Below are 12,674 nucleotides of genomic sequence, written 5' to 3' on the forward strand. Positions count from 1 at the left end.
GCGTACGCACAGCCATCAGATCGGAGCCACGCGTGCGCGTGAGTCGCACCCTGTGCGTCGCGCGTTTAATCAAGCATCGCCTAGTGTGCGTGCGCATAACCTTCTGTGTGTACGCACGGTAGAGATTTTCGGCAGAGTGTGCGGATGCACACGTCTGTGCGTCCGCACAGGTGGACGCAGATGCCTTCATTAAAATCTCACGTGACTTGCTATTTTGGTGGTTTGGAGGTGATAAACCCCGATTGCGTGGTTTATTTTGTGCTTATTTTGGGGGATTTTATCACCTTTTCCCACATTTATTCAATGAAATAGCATGGTTTTGTAATTCTCCCTTGATTTGTGCTTAAATGTGAAAACATGCTTTTTAGGCGAAAAAAATTGGTGATTTTAATTCACTTTAATTCCATTCGATGCCTTGATGTGTTTGTTGAGTAATTTCAGGTTCATAAGGCAAGTATCGGATGGAAGAAATGAGGAGAAAAGCATGCAAAGTGGGAGAACTCATGAAGAAATGAAGGAACCGTAAAGCTGTCAAGCCTGACCTCTTCGCACTCAAATGACCATAACTTGAGCTACAGAGGTCCAAATGAGGCAGTTCCAGTTGCGTTGGAAAGCTAACATCTGGCGCTTCGAAATGATATAAATTTTGCTACATGTTGCTTCGCTTTCAGGGGCGCGCACGCGCACTTTGCGCGCACGCACCGATGCTGTCCGTGGCCCACTTTAATGAAATCGCCCCCAGCGATTTTGCAGCTCATTTTGGGCCCAATCCAACTCATTTCTGATGCTATTTGAGCCAAGGATTGAAGGAGAGTCAACACACTTAGTCATAGTTTAGTTTTCATTATGCTTTAGCTTAGTTTCTAGAGAGAGAGGCTCTCACTTCTCTCTAGAATTAGGATTAGGATTAGGTTTAGTTCTTAGATCTAAGTTTTAATTCATGTTTCCTTCTACTCCTTCTTCTTAATTTCTTGTTGTTACATTTATCATTCTTCCATTGTTGTTATTACTTTCTTCTACTTTGTTTGTAGATCTACTTTTGTTCATCCTATTTTCTTTTAGTGTGATTTGAAGTAATTCATTTAGATCTTGTTTCCTTTAATTGTTGTTGTTGATTTCTTACATTCAATTGTTGTTAGATTTTACTCTTGTCATCAATTTACTTTGATTTGCTTTTATGCCTACCAAGTGTTTGATAAAATACTTGGTAGGATGTTAGAATAGCTTTTGAGCATTCTTGGCTTGGAAAGAGTGATTGGGCAATCTTGAGTCATGAAAACCCAACTTATGTTGGTGATCTAGAGTTGTTAGCTAGTATTGTTTCCATTGACGCTAATCTTTTGCTAATTTAATTAGTGAGTTGATTAGGACTTATGGAAGATTTTTTCCATTGACGCTAATCTTTTGCTAGTTTAATTAGTAAGTCGATTAGGACTTTTGGATTGAGATTAGCTAGTCTCATTAGACTTTCTCTCTATTTGTTGGAGTTGACGTAATGAGATAAATTCTTGTTTATTATTGTGACATGATTGGTTAATCTTGTTTGACATTCTCCCTATGTGTGAGTTAACTAAATAAGATGAACTAATCATGCATGACTAGGATAGAAAGCCTACGATCTCACTCCATTGCCATGAATGTCTCTTCTTTAATTGCTTCCTTTAATTGCTTGTTTGATTTACTTTTCGTATCATTTACCTTCTTGCCTTTACATTTCCTTGCCAAATATCAAATCAAACCCCCCTTGCCTTTTCATAGCCAATAATTAAGCACTTCATTGCAATTCCTTGTGAGACGACCCGGAGTCTTAATACTCCGGTTAATTTTCATTGGGGTTTGTTACATGTGACAACCAATTGTGAAATTCTATACCCACGACAATTTTCTTAAATCAGGAGGCCCATTTTTGAAACCATTTAGCTCATAAGGAAGGGAAAATAAAGACCAAACCATAGCTTAACATTAGTGTAGCTTAGGAGTAGTAGTAGATAGCTTTAGTATAGTTTTTCTTTAAGTTTTTCATCATCTCTACTAGGGTTTATACTAGGGTTTTTACATTCAAGTGCCATTTCCATTTTGATCTTGGAATTTGCTAATTCCCATTGTAAGTATCTCTTTGTTACTACTCTTTATAGTTACATTGTTCTTACTCTTTCTTATAATTTAAGTTATAGTTCAATTTTACTTCTCTTTTGCAATTCCTATTTCTTGTTGATGAATTTTGTGATTGATGATTGTTACATGCTTTCTTGAGTCTTTATTGTTGATTGAGATCATTTGTTGTTTTTGGTTTCAAGCTTTTTCTCATTTTTCCCATGTTTAGAGTTCTTACCCACCAAGTGTTTGACAAAATGTTAATTATGATTTTGGGCTAGTTTTCTATCTCTTGGCTTGGGAAAAGTGAGCAATTGGATTCCTAGAGTTGGAATGTGCAACATTTAGTGTCAATTTTGGATTGTTAATTGTTCTTGTTCCCACTAACGCTATGTTGTTGCTAAGGTAATTAGCAAGCAATTTAAGATTTGTGGGATAAGAACACTTATGCTCATTTAACTTACTCTCCGATGTGAGGGTTGATCAAGTGAGATTGATACATTCTAGTTGTCATAGTTGTGGTTCCAACAAGGAAAGGACCTGTTCACACCCTGGGTTGAGTTATCCGACCCGGGGTGTTCAGCAACAAAGTGACCGAACTCTTCAAGTCAGGCTATCCGACCTCTTCTCAAAGAGCTCGGCCAAATTGCCAGGAAAGCCCATTAAAGGGCTCGAATAGGGGAACACGACCCAAATCCAAAGGCAGCCCAAGCTTAAAGGGATAAGGGCAGTTCCCTTGAAGATAAGCTGACCTCACCCGAAGATAAGATAAGATAAGATAACTAACTTATCCTATCTAAAAAGGTCACTCTACACCATTATAAATACACTGGAGCACCCAGGTATAACTCATACTCTGATTCTACTAAAAAACTTGCTTAATACCCTTGCTAACTTAAGCATCGGAGTCCCTTGCAGGTACCCCCACTCTCCAGTGACGAAGGATCAGCAGTGCAGCCAGTCCAACAAGTCAGACACAACAGCTCCGACCGCCACTCACCAGCCGGACACGTCAGCTACAACAAGTACAGAAGATCTCGTCCGAGATCGACCTCCAGTTTCAGGTAACCTTCGAAACATTGGCGCCATTGCCAGGGACCTTGGAAGTCATCCCATCACCATGGCGGACGACCATGACAACAACCACAATTTAGATCTAGAGGATAGAACACCGCACAAAAACACGGGTAATACACTGAAAGATACCCCAGAATCTAACGGGGACAAAAACTCATCAAATTCGGGAGTGATAGAAGCGCTTCAAGATCGTTTAAAGCAACTTGAAAAAGAAAGCCAGCATCAACGTGAAGTTGGAAAAGATCTACAAAAGGAGGTAAGGCGACGCCGAGAATTAGAAGACAAACTTCTAAAACTCGAAACCGATCTCAAAGCCAAAGCTACTCGATCCACTCCTGAGGACAACTCTCGCAAGGATCAAGATCCATTCACTAGGGAGATCATGAGGCCTAAAATCCCTAAAGACTTCAAACTTCTGGATATGGCTTTGTACGATGGCACTACAGATCCCAACCATCACCTCAGCAATTTCAGAAGTAGAATGTACCTCACTGACGCCTCAGATGCAGTTCGCTATAAAGTTTTCCCAACAACTCTCACAAAGACAACAATTAGATGGTTCGACAACCTACCTCCGAAGTCCATCTCAAGCTTTGACGACTTAGCCAAAAAGTTTCTGGCCAGATTTTCCATCCAAAAAGATAAGGCTAAGCATGCCCCCAGTCTATTAGGAATCAAGCAAGGAGATCGGGAAAGTCTTCGCCACTACATGGAAAGATTCAACAAAATATGCCTAGACATACAAAGCCTACTGACAGAGGGCGCCATCATGGGCCTCATCAATGGCCTACGAAAGGGACCTTTTAGCCAATCTATATCAAAGAAGTATCCCACATCTCTGGATGAAGTGCAAGAACGAGCGGAGAAATACATCAACATGGAAGAAAATTCTCGACTAGGAGAAACCTCAAAATCCGGATTCACCTACCGAGACAAAGATAAAGAGTCCAAAAATAAGGAAGATCGACAAGGAGAAAAAATTAAAAAATATCATAACTACACCCCTCTTCGGGTGTCCCTTGTGGATGTTTTCAAAGAAGTCTACCACACAGAAAAAATACCCCCAGCTCGACCACTCAAAGGCAAAAGGGGAGGAGGAAACCGGAATGAATATTGTGAATACCATCGAGTCCGTGGGCACTCCACCAATGAATACTTTGACTTAAAAAATTTCATAGAAAAATTAGTGAGAGAAGGAAAACTAGATCGGTATCTGGCCACCTGGGACGATGAGCAAAGAAAAAGGAGAAGGGATGAGGAGGTTGAATGAACCGAGCGATCACCTCGTACACCAGAAAGACATGTTCATATGATACACGGAGGGTTTGCAGGAGGAGGAATCTCCAAATCATCTCGTAAAAAATATCTCAAAGAAGTATATCATGTCGAAGGAAAGGAGGAAGCACCCGACATCCCTGCAATTACATTTACCAAAGAAGACGCATCCAGTATCATCTCAGGACACGACGATCCCATGGTCATCACCATTATACTGGCAAATGCAAATCTCCACCGCACACTGATAGACCAAGGGAGCTCCGCCGTCATCTTATTCAAAACTGCCTTCGACAAAGCTCGGCCTGGAAGATAAAGAACTTAGAGCATATCCAAACAGCCTGTTCGGACTGGGAGACACTCCAGTGCAACCACTGGGATACGTCCCACTACACACAACCTTTGGAAAAGGAAACCAATCCAGAACACTCAAAATAGACTACATCGTGGTCGACGTGAGTTCAGCCTACAATGCCCTAATAGGTCGGACAACATTAAATTAACTCGGCGCACTAGTCTCAACTCTACATCTATGCATGAAATTCCCAACTGCAGAAGGGATAGCTACGATAAAAGCAGATCAGAAGATGGCGTGCCGCTGTTATAACGAAAGTCTAAACCTCAGAGGCAGAGGAGAAAAATTCCACATAATTGAACTTGGTGGAGTTCAGAGGCGAGAAGAGCTCCGTCCACAACCTGAAGGCGAAGTAGAGAAAGTCCAGATCGGAGACGTCCCGGACAAAACAACCAATATTGGCACGATTCTAAAAGGAGACATAAAAGAATCACTCGTACAGTTCTTACGGGAAAATGCCGACCTCTTTACGTGGAAGGCTGCAGACATGCCAGGCATAGACCCCAAGTTAATGTGTCATAAGCTAGCAGTCTACCCTGGATCTCGGCAAGTACAACAGAGGTGTAGAAAACTCGGACCCGAACGATCCCAAGCTGTGAAAGAGCAGGTACAAGCTCTACTGGAGGCAGGATTCATAAGAGAAGTCAAATACCCACTATGGCTAGCTAACGTCATCTTGGTGAAAAAATCAAATGGGAAGTGGCGAATGTGCACCGACTATACTGATCTCAACAAAGCCTGCCCAAAAGACCCTTATCCACTCCCAAGTATCGACGCTCTGGTAGATGCCTCCTCCGGATATAAATACCTCTTTGTTTATGGATGCATATTTTGGATACAATCAAATACCAATGTACCCACCCGATCAAGAAAAAACCTCGTTTTTAACACCAAAAGCAAACTACTGCTACATTGTGATGCCTTTTGGTCTCAAAAACGCGGGAGCTACTTATCAAAGGCTAATGAATAAAGTCTTCTCAGATCATATCGAAAAAATCATGGAAGTCTATGTGGACGACATGTTGATAAAGACACAAAGTGAAGAGACATTATTGTCCGACCTGGTCCAAGTGTTCGACACTATAAGGAAGCATGACATGCGACTCAATCCTGCAAAATGCACCTTTGCAGTAGAAGCCAGAAAGTTCTTAGGTTTTATGCTCACACAAAGAGGAATTGAGGCAAATCTGGATAAATGCCAGGCCATACTCAACATGAAGAGCCCAACTTGTGTCAAAGAGGTACAACAACTCAACGGGAGATTGGCAGCCCTGTCCAGATTCTTAGCGGGATCAGCGATAAGATCTCTTCCCTTCTATGCTACTCTAAGGAAAGGAAAGAGGTTCGAATGGACAACAGAGTGCGAACAAGCCTTCCAAGATTTCAAAAGATTCCTAGGATAGCCACCAATCCTATCTCGGCCACGAGAAGGAGAACCACTCATATTATACCTCGCCGTAGGGAGTCGGGCAGTAGCCTCTGCACTAGGATCCGAGCTAAACTACCAAAAAATAGAAAAATTTGCCTATACTCTCATACTAACATCTCGACGACTTTTCCCGTACTTCCAAGCTCACACCATTAAGGTTCGAACCAACCAGCCCATAAAAGGGATATTGCAGAAAACAGATCTAGCGTGCAGAATCTTACAATGGGCAGTCGAGTTGTCCGAGTTCGACCTTCAATACGAAGCTCGGATAGCCATCAAATCACAATACCTAGCCGACTTCATTGCAGAATTTACAGACACCCCGGAAACTCCCATAGAATGGAATCTCTACGTGGACGGTTCCTCGAATAAAACTGGAAGCGGCGCAGGTGTGATAATTGAAAGTAATCAAGGAACCCAAATCGAACTTTCTCTCAAATTCGGGTTCCCTGCCTCAAACAACCAGGCGGAATATGAGGCACTACTAGCTGGTTTAAAGCTGGCTAAAGAGGTCAGAGCTCAAAGACTCATTATCTTCAGCGACTCACAGGTGATCACTTCACAAATAACAGGGAGCTACCAAGCCAAGGACCCCACTATGAAAAAGTACCTGGATAAAATCAGGGAACAGCTCGGACAATTCCGGGAATATGAGCTCTACTACATACCCCACGAACAGAATGCCCGAGCCGACGCACTCTCAAAACTAGCTAGCACCAAACCAGGAGGCAACAATAGAAGCCTCATCCAGGAAATATTACAGAACCCATCAATCTCGGAAGAGGAAAAAGTCCTAGCCATAACAGGTCTAGATCAAGGATGGATGACTCCTATAATTAACTACCTCAAAACAGAAACACTTCCTACAGACAAGAAGGAGGCAAAATGGTTAAAACGGGAGGCATAATACTACACTATTATAAATAATACTCTATACAAAAGAGGAATTTCAATACCATTGGTAAAATGTGTACCGACTTCCAACACGAAGGAAGTTCTAGAAGAAATACACAGTGGCATTTGTGGCAATCATCTCGGAGCACAAGCGCTCACCAAAAAAGTACTTTGGGCAGGATTTTATTGGCCAACTCTACAAAAGGAGGCCACAGAGTTCGTAAAGACATGTCCACCTTGTCAAAAACATGCCAACTTTCACATCGCCCCGCCCGAGGAGCTCATCAACGTAACCTCACCTTGGCCATTTGCAAAATGGGGACTCGACCTTCTCGGACCCTTTCCTCAGGGATCGGGACAAGTTAAATTCCTCATAGTAGGGGTAAACTATTTCACAAAGTGGATCAAGGCAGAACTCCTAGCTAACGCCACTGCTCAAAGAAGTCAAAAATTCCTATATAGGAACATTGTCACAAGGTTCGGGGTTTCATACTCCATCACCACAAACAATGGCACCCAATTCACAGATGCAGGCTTCAGAAAATTAGTAGCCGACTTGAACATAAAGCACCAGTTCACTTCCGTCGAACATCCCCAAGCCAATGGACAAGCCGAAGCTGCCAACAAAGTCATATTGGCTGGGCTAAAACGGAGACTGCAAGACGCAAAGGGAGCTTGGGCTGAAGAACTCCCACAAGTCCTATGGGCATATCGAACAATGCCACATTCCACCACAAAGGAATCACCCTTCCGATTAGCATACAAAACGGAGGCAATGATCCCAATAGAGATCGAAGAAGGATCGCCTAGAGTGGTCCATTACAATGAAGAAGCCAACTCCCAACTTCAAAGGGAAGAGCTCGACCTACTTTCTAAAATCCAAGAAAGAGCTCGGTTCATAGAAGAAGCACTAAAACGTCGAATGGCTTCCAGATATAATCAAAAGGTAGTGCCAAGAGGTTTCGCTGAGAACGATCTCATCCTAATACGAAATGATATCAGAACAACTTGATCCGGAGAAGGGAAGCTGACAGCAAACTGGAAAGGACCCTACCGAGTCATAGAAGTACTTGGGAAGGGCTACTACAGACTGTCCGAACTCGAGGGGCGAGAGCTTCCCAGGTCATGGCACGCCTGCAACCTAAGAAGGTACGATAGCTAGGAATGGTAAGGGTACTCAGCATAAGGTGTACTCTTTTTCCTGAAAAGGTTTTTTAACGAGGCACCAAGTTGAGATCCATAAATTATCCGACTTAAAAGGATAAAAACTCCACATGTACATATTTGCATTTTCTTTTAAATAAAATATGTTAGATGTTCTACAAATTTTCAAGACGCATTAAATCTAAAACATTCATTGCACGATTATAAAGCAACAGATCGGCAGAAAGTGAAAATAAAATTCGCTACACGATCACGATAAAGACCATCAGAGATGAAAACCAAATTCATCTCAAGGTCGACTAAACAAGAATTGAACTCACCTACAAATCGGCAAAGATGAAAACAGAATAATGCAAGAAGTTATCGAAAGTGATCCAGAGAAAAGACCTGACGAGGTCTTAATGGATTGCTAAATAATAACTTAAAGACTGGCCGACGTTAAGAAGTCGGACCAAGTCAAACCAAGTTATAAGTAAACCCTGGAAAGAGGTCTGGTCAACCCTATAAAAGAGGATTACTTTAACTTAGAAGGGCTCGACATGACGAAGTCGGCCCAAAACATAAAAGTTATAAAAGTAATCCCTGAAAGAGACCTGAATAAGGTCTAAGAAAGAGGATTACAAAAATAACTTAGAAAGGCCTGACATGACAAAGTCGGCCCAAAACATAAAAGTTATAAAAGTAATCCCTGAAAGAGACCTGAACAAGGTCCAAGAAAGAGGATTACAAAAATAACTTAGAAGGGCCCGACATAACAAAGTCGGCCCAAAACATAAAAGTTATAAAAGTAATCCCTGAAAGAGACCTGAACAAGGTCCAAGAAAGAGGATTACAAAAATAACTTAGAAGGGCTCGACATGACGAAGTCGGCCCAAAACATAAAAGTTATAAAATTAATCCCTGAAAGAGACCTGAACAAGGTCCAAGAAAGAGGATTACAAAATGAATTAGAAGGACCCGACACAAAGAAGTTGGTCCAAAACATAAAGCTACAAAAATAATCCCTGAAAGAGACCTAAAAAGGGGTCCAAAAAGAGGATTATCAACAACAGCTCGGACAAAACTGACATAATGAAATCGGCGACCTCAGCGTTATACAAAGAAAATTCCTAACAAAGACCGGAACAAAATGAATTGATGGAAATGACATCAGGCAAAAGAACCAAGCCAACCCAAAGAGGTCAGACAACGAAAAGTTCCAACACTCCCAAAAAACTAGAAAGGTGCCAAGACGAGTGCAGACAGACATAATATAAAAACTGCTAGTTACAATAACAGCAAGCTTCAAGAGGCCACCAAAATTAGTCCCAAAAGTTTGGAAACTACTTTGTTTTTCAAAATAAAGTTGCTAAATAAGCAACCAAGAGAGTGTCAACAGTCAGCAAAATACCATTTACAAAAAATAAACAGTTTAAAAGCCTGCAGATAGGGCCATACGCAAAATATATCAAGAATAACTAAAGAGGATCCAGAGGTTTCCCAGAAGCTACATCAACATGGGGCGAGGGAGGCCGAGTCTGGAGGGGCACAACATCCACTGTCCTATCCTCTCGGTTCAAGATCTGACAGTCAGGTTCTGACTCAATTTCAGCTGAAGGAGCTGAAGAAGTCGGCACAACAGAAGCCTTGGAAATAGGCGCAGGAAGAGGTTCAACATCATCATCATCAAGGTCGTCAGGGACAATCTTACCATCCCTCACAACATTGTCAAGACTAAAGAGAGTAAGGTCGAGCTCGGGCGCCAGAACCCGAACCTGCTCCCTTAAATTCTCATAAGCAGCAGTCACGCTACCCACAAGGTGACTCTGGAGCTCGGAATAATCATCCCGGGCAGTCTCCAAACCAGCCCTAAGGTGCACCACCTCTCTGTAGGTCGAAACGTAGCTATCCTTGTGCCTCAGCGCTGTGTCTTCAGCCAATCTCACAGAAGCCGCCAAGGCCACAGAGCTAGCCTTTTCACCCTCTAATTCTGTCTCCACCTTCGCCAACTTTACCTCCAGCTCCTCCTTCAAACCTTTTATTCTATCAAACTCCGACTTAGCCTCCATCATGAAAGACTTTGTAGCATGAACCGGGATACCCTGAGCAGTTCGAAAAAGAGCCGCACCCATATGAGCCATTTTCACATTGCTTCAAGTTATGAACTCCAGGTGATGAAGAATGGACACATCATCCATTGGAATACCTCCATAGGGGGCAATTTGCTGGTCGACAAACTCGACGGCATCAAAATCAGGGGCATCAAGGTTGAAAGGCTCAGATGTTTTTTGCTTTTTCGGAGGAGGAGCGCCAGCGCCAGCAGCTGAAGTTTGTGGAGGGTCAGCCAGACGAACCCGGCGAGTAGGGATCGCCCTGCTCGGCCCAGGTGAACTCGGCACAGGTGGCTTCACCTGAACCTGAGAAGATCCCTCTCCTGCCGCCTTGGCCGACATGTTTTTTGTGGCAGTAGCCTTCCTTGCCTTCTTGAAGGCCTTCATGGAGTCATTATTTTTAGACATCTCTGAAAAATAGAATCAACTACAGTAAAGGGTTACAATCACAAGGAAAAGGAAGCAAAGCTAAAAACAAGGATAAAAATAAGTCAGACAATACCCAACGCAGTTCGGACCAGGGACGGGTCCCCCAGAAACTTTTTGGTATCAAGGTGGGGAGGTTCCCCCCATACATCTTCTAGAACAATAACAAAAGCCCGCTCAACCTCGTCAAGCATCTTCCAAGTATAACGAGACACTGTCACGTTCTTTTGCCATTCTAGAGGAAAAGTAGGATCATTATTATCATCAAGGAAAAAGGGGCGGGCCCCCTCAACAGCTCGAAATTTAAAGAAATAGTTCTTAAAGTCCTTAAAGGACTCATCGTACATGGCAAAAATTTTATGTCCCTGGGCAGATCTAAAGGAAACCCAAGAAGCTTTCTTTTTGGAAGAAGCCCTGGGCTTGGCCGAAACAAAAAGATAGAGAAAAAGAGCCTGAGAAGGTGTAACACCTAACTCCTGACAAAGCAGCTGAAAGATCTTAACAAAACCCCAGGAATTCGGATGAAGCTGGGACGGGGTGACGTTACACGACCACAACAAGTTAGTCTCAAAAGCAGTAAAGGGAAAGGTAATGTCCATCTGACTGAAGAAATATTCATAGGCATAAAAGAAGGGACGCTCCCCCTCGACCGAGGTCGGAAAACAAACCCTCTCATCAGAGTCAGGCGCTACAAGCTCGTAATCCCTCTCCTGGGCACCGCTACCACAAACCTTATGATGTTTTCTCAACTCTACACAAAACTCAGCATCCACCACAAAAACACACATTAAGACAAGGGAGTCCAGCTAATCAGACATCCCCTCAGGAACTTTAGAAGACATCTCTACAATATTTTTGCGAGAAGACATGGCCAACTAGTCCTACAAACAAGACAAGAAGATTGGATTACTAAAAAAAGAAACATATCGGACGAAATCAAAACAACTCGGCCAACATAATCCAACGCAGTACAAGCAACAAAAGGAAACCCCAGGACCCACACCAGGAAGATCCAGGGGAATCCTTTGGAGGCAATTAGCAGGACAAAGATCCAGGAAAGAACCACAAGCCTACATCTCGATATGCCCTAAAAAGAAAACAATAAACCCTTTTTGTTTTGCAACTAAAATGACACCTTGAAGGCTATAAGCCACAAACCAAATATAGCAATCAAAATAAGTTACCTCCCAGACTCACCATCCAAGCAAAGCTATCAAGCAACAAAATGTATCAAAGAAGAAAAAGACAAACCACAAACAAACAAAGAAAATCGAAACAAGTATCGTTATCTCCTACAAAGTTCAACAGCGAGGAAAGCTATCAATAGGGCATGGGGCAATCTTTGCAGAAGCAAATAAGTGCAGAATCAAAGAACAACCAGAAGCAGCAGAAAAACATGAAAAGCCCTAGAAAGCCTCAACAGAAATACCAGAAGTATGCATAAAAGACAAAAAAGAAATAAGAGAAAACACATCACAATGACAAGCTACGAAAAGGCTCAAGCTTTTCCAACAAACATTCAGTCAAAATCAAAGTCTTATCGGAAAAAAAGGATGAAAACAATGAAAAGAAGAACCAACCTAAACAAAGGAAGAAGCTTCGTAGAAGATCAAAGAAGGAGGGACAGAACCTCCTCTCGAGCAAAAAGAAACACCAAGAAATCACCAAATGACGTCGCAGAGAAGAAAGATGAAAACCGCAAACTTCAGGAAACAGAAAGGGAGAAAGAAAAGGGAAGTTACAAGACGGAGAAGAGAAACCATTTCTGTGCGTGAAATTCAAAATAAAAAGCCAAGGGAAACGGGGCAATTAAAACCATTAATGAAGGTATTAAACCCTCACACGTTCCCAAGAACAGAGCGCTAATATA

Source organism: Arachis ipaensis, chromosome B3, assembly GCF_059453495.1.
Source record: "Arachis ipaensis isolate K30076 ecotype BB chromosome B3, ASM5945349v1, whole genome shotgun sequence".
Taxonomy (NCBI): Eukaryota; Viridiplantae; Streptophyta; class Magnoliopsida; order Fabales; family Fabaceae; genus Arachis; species Arachis ipaensis.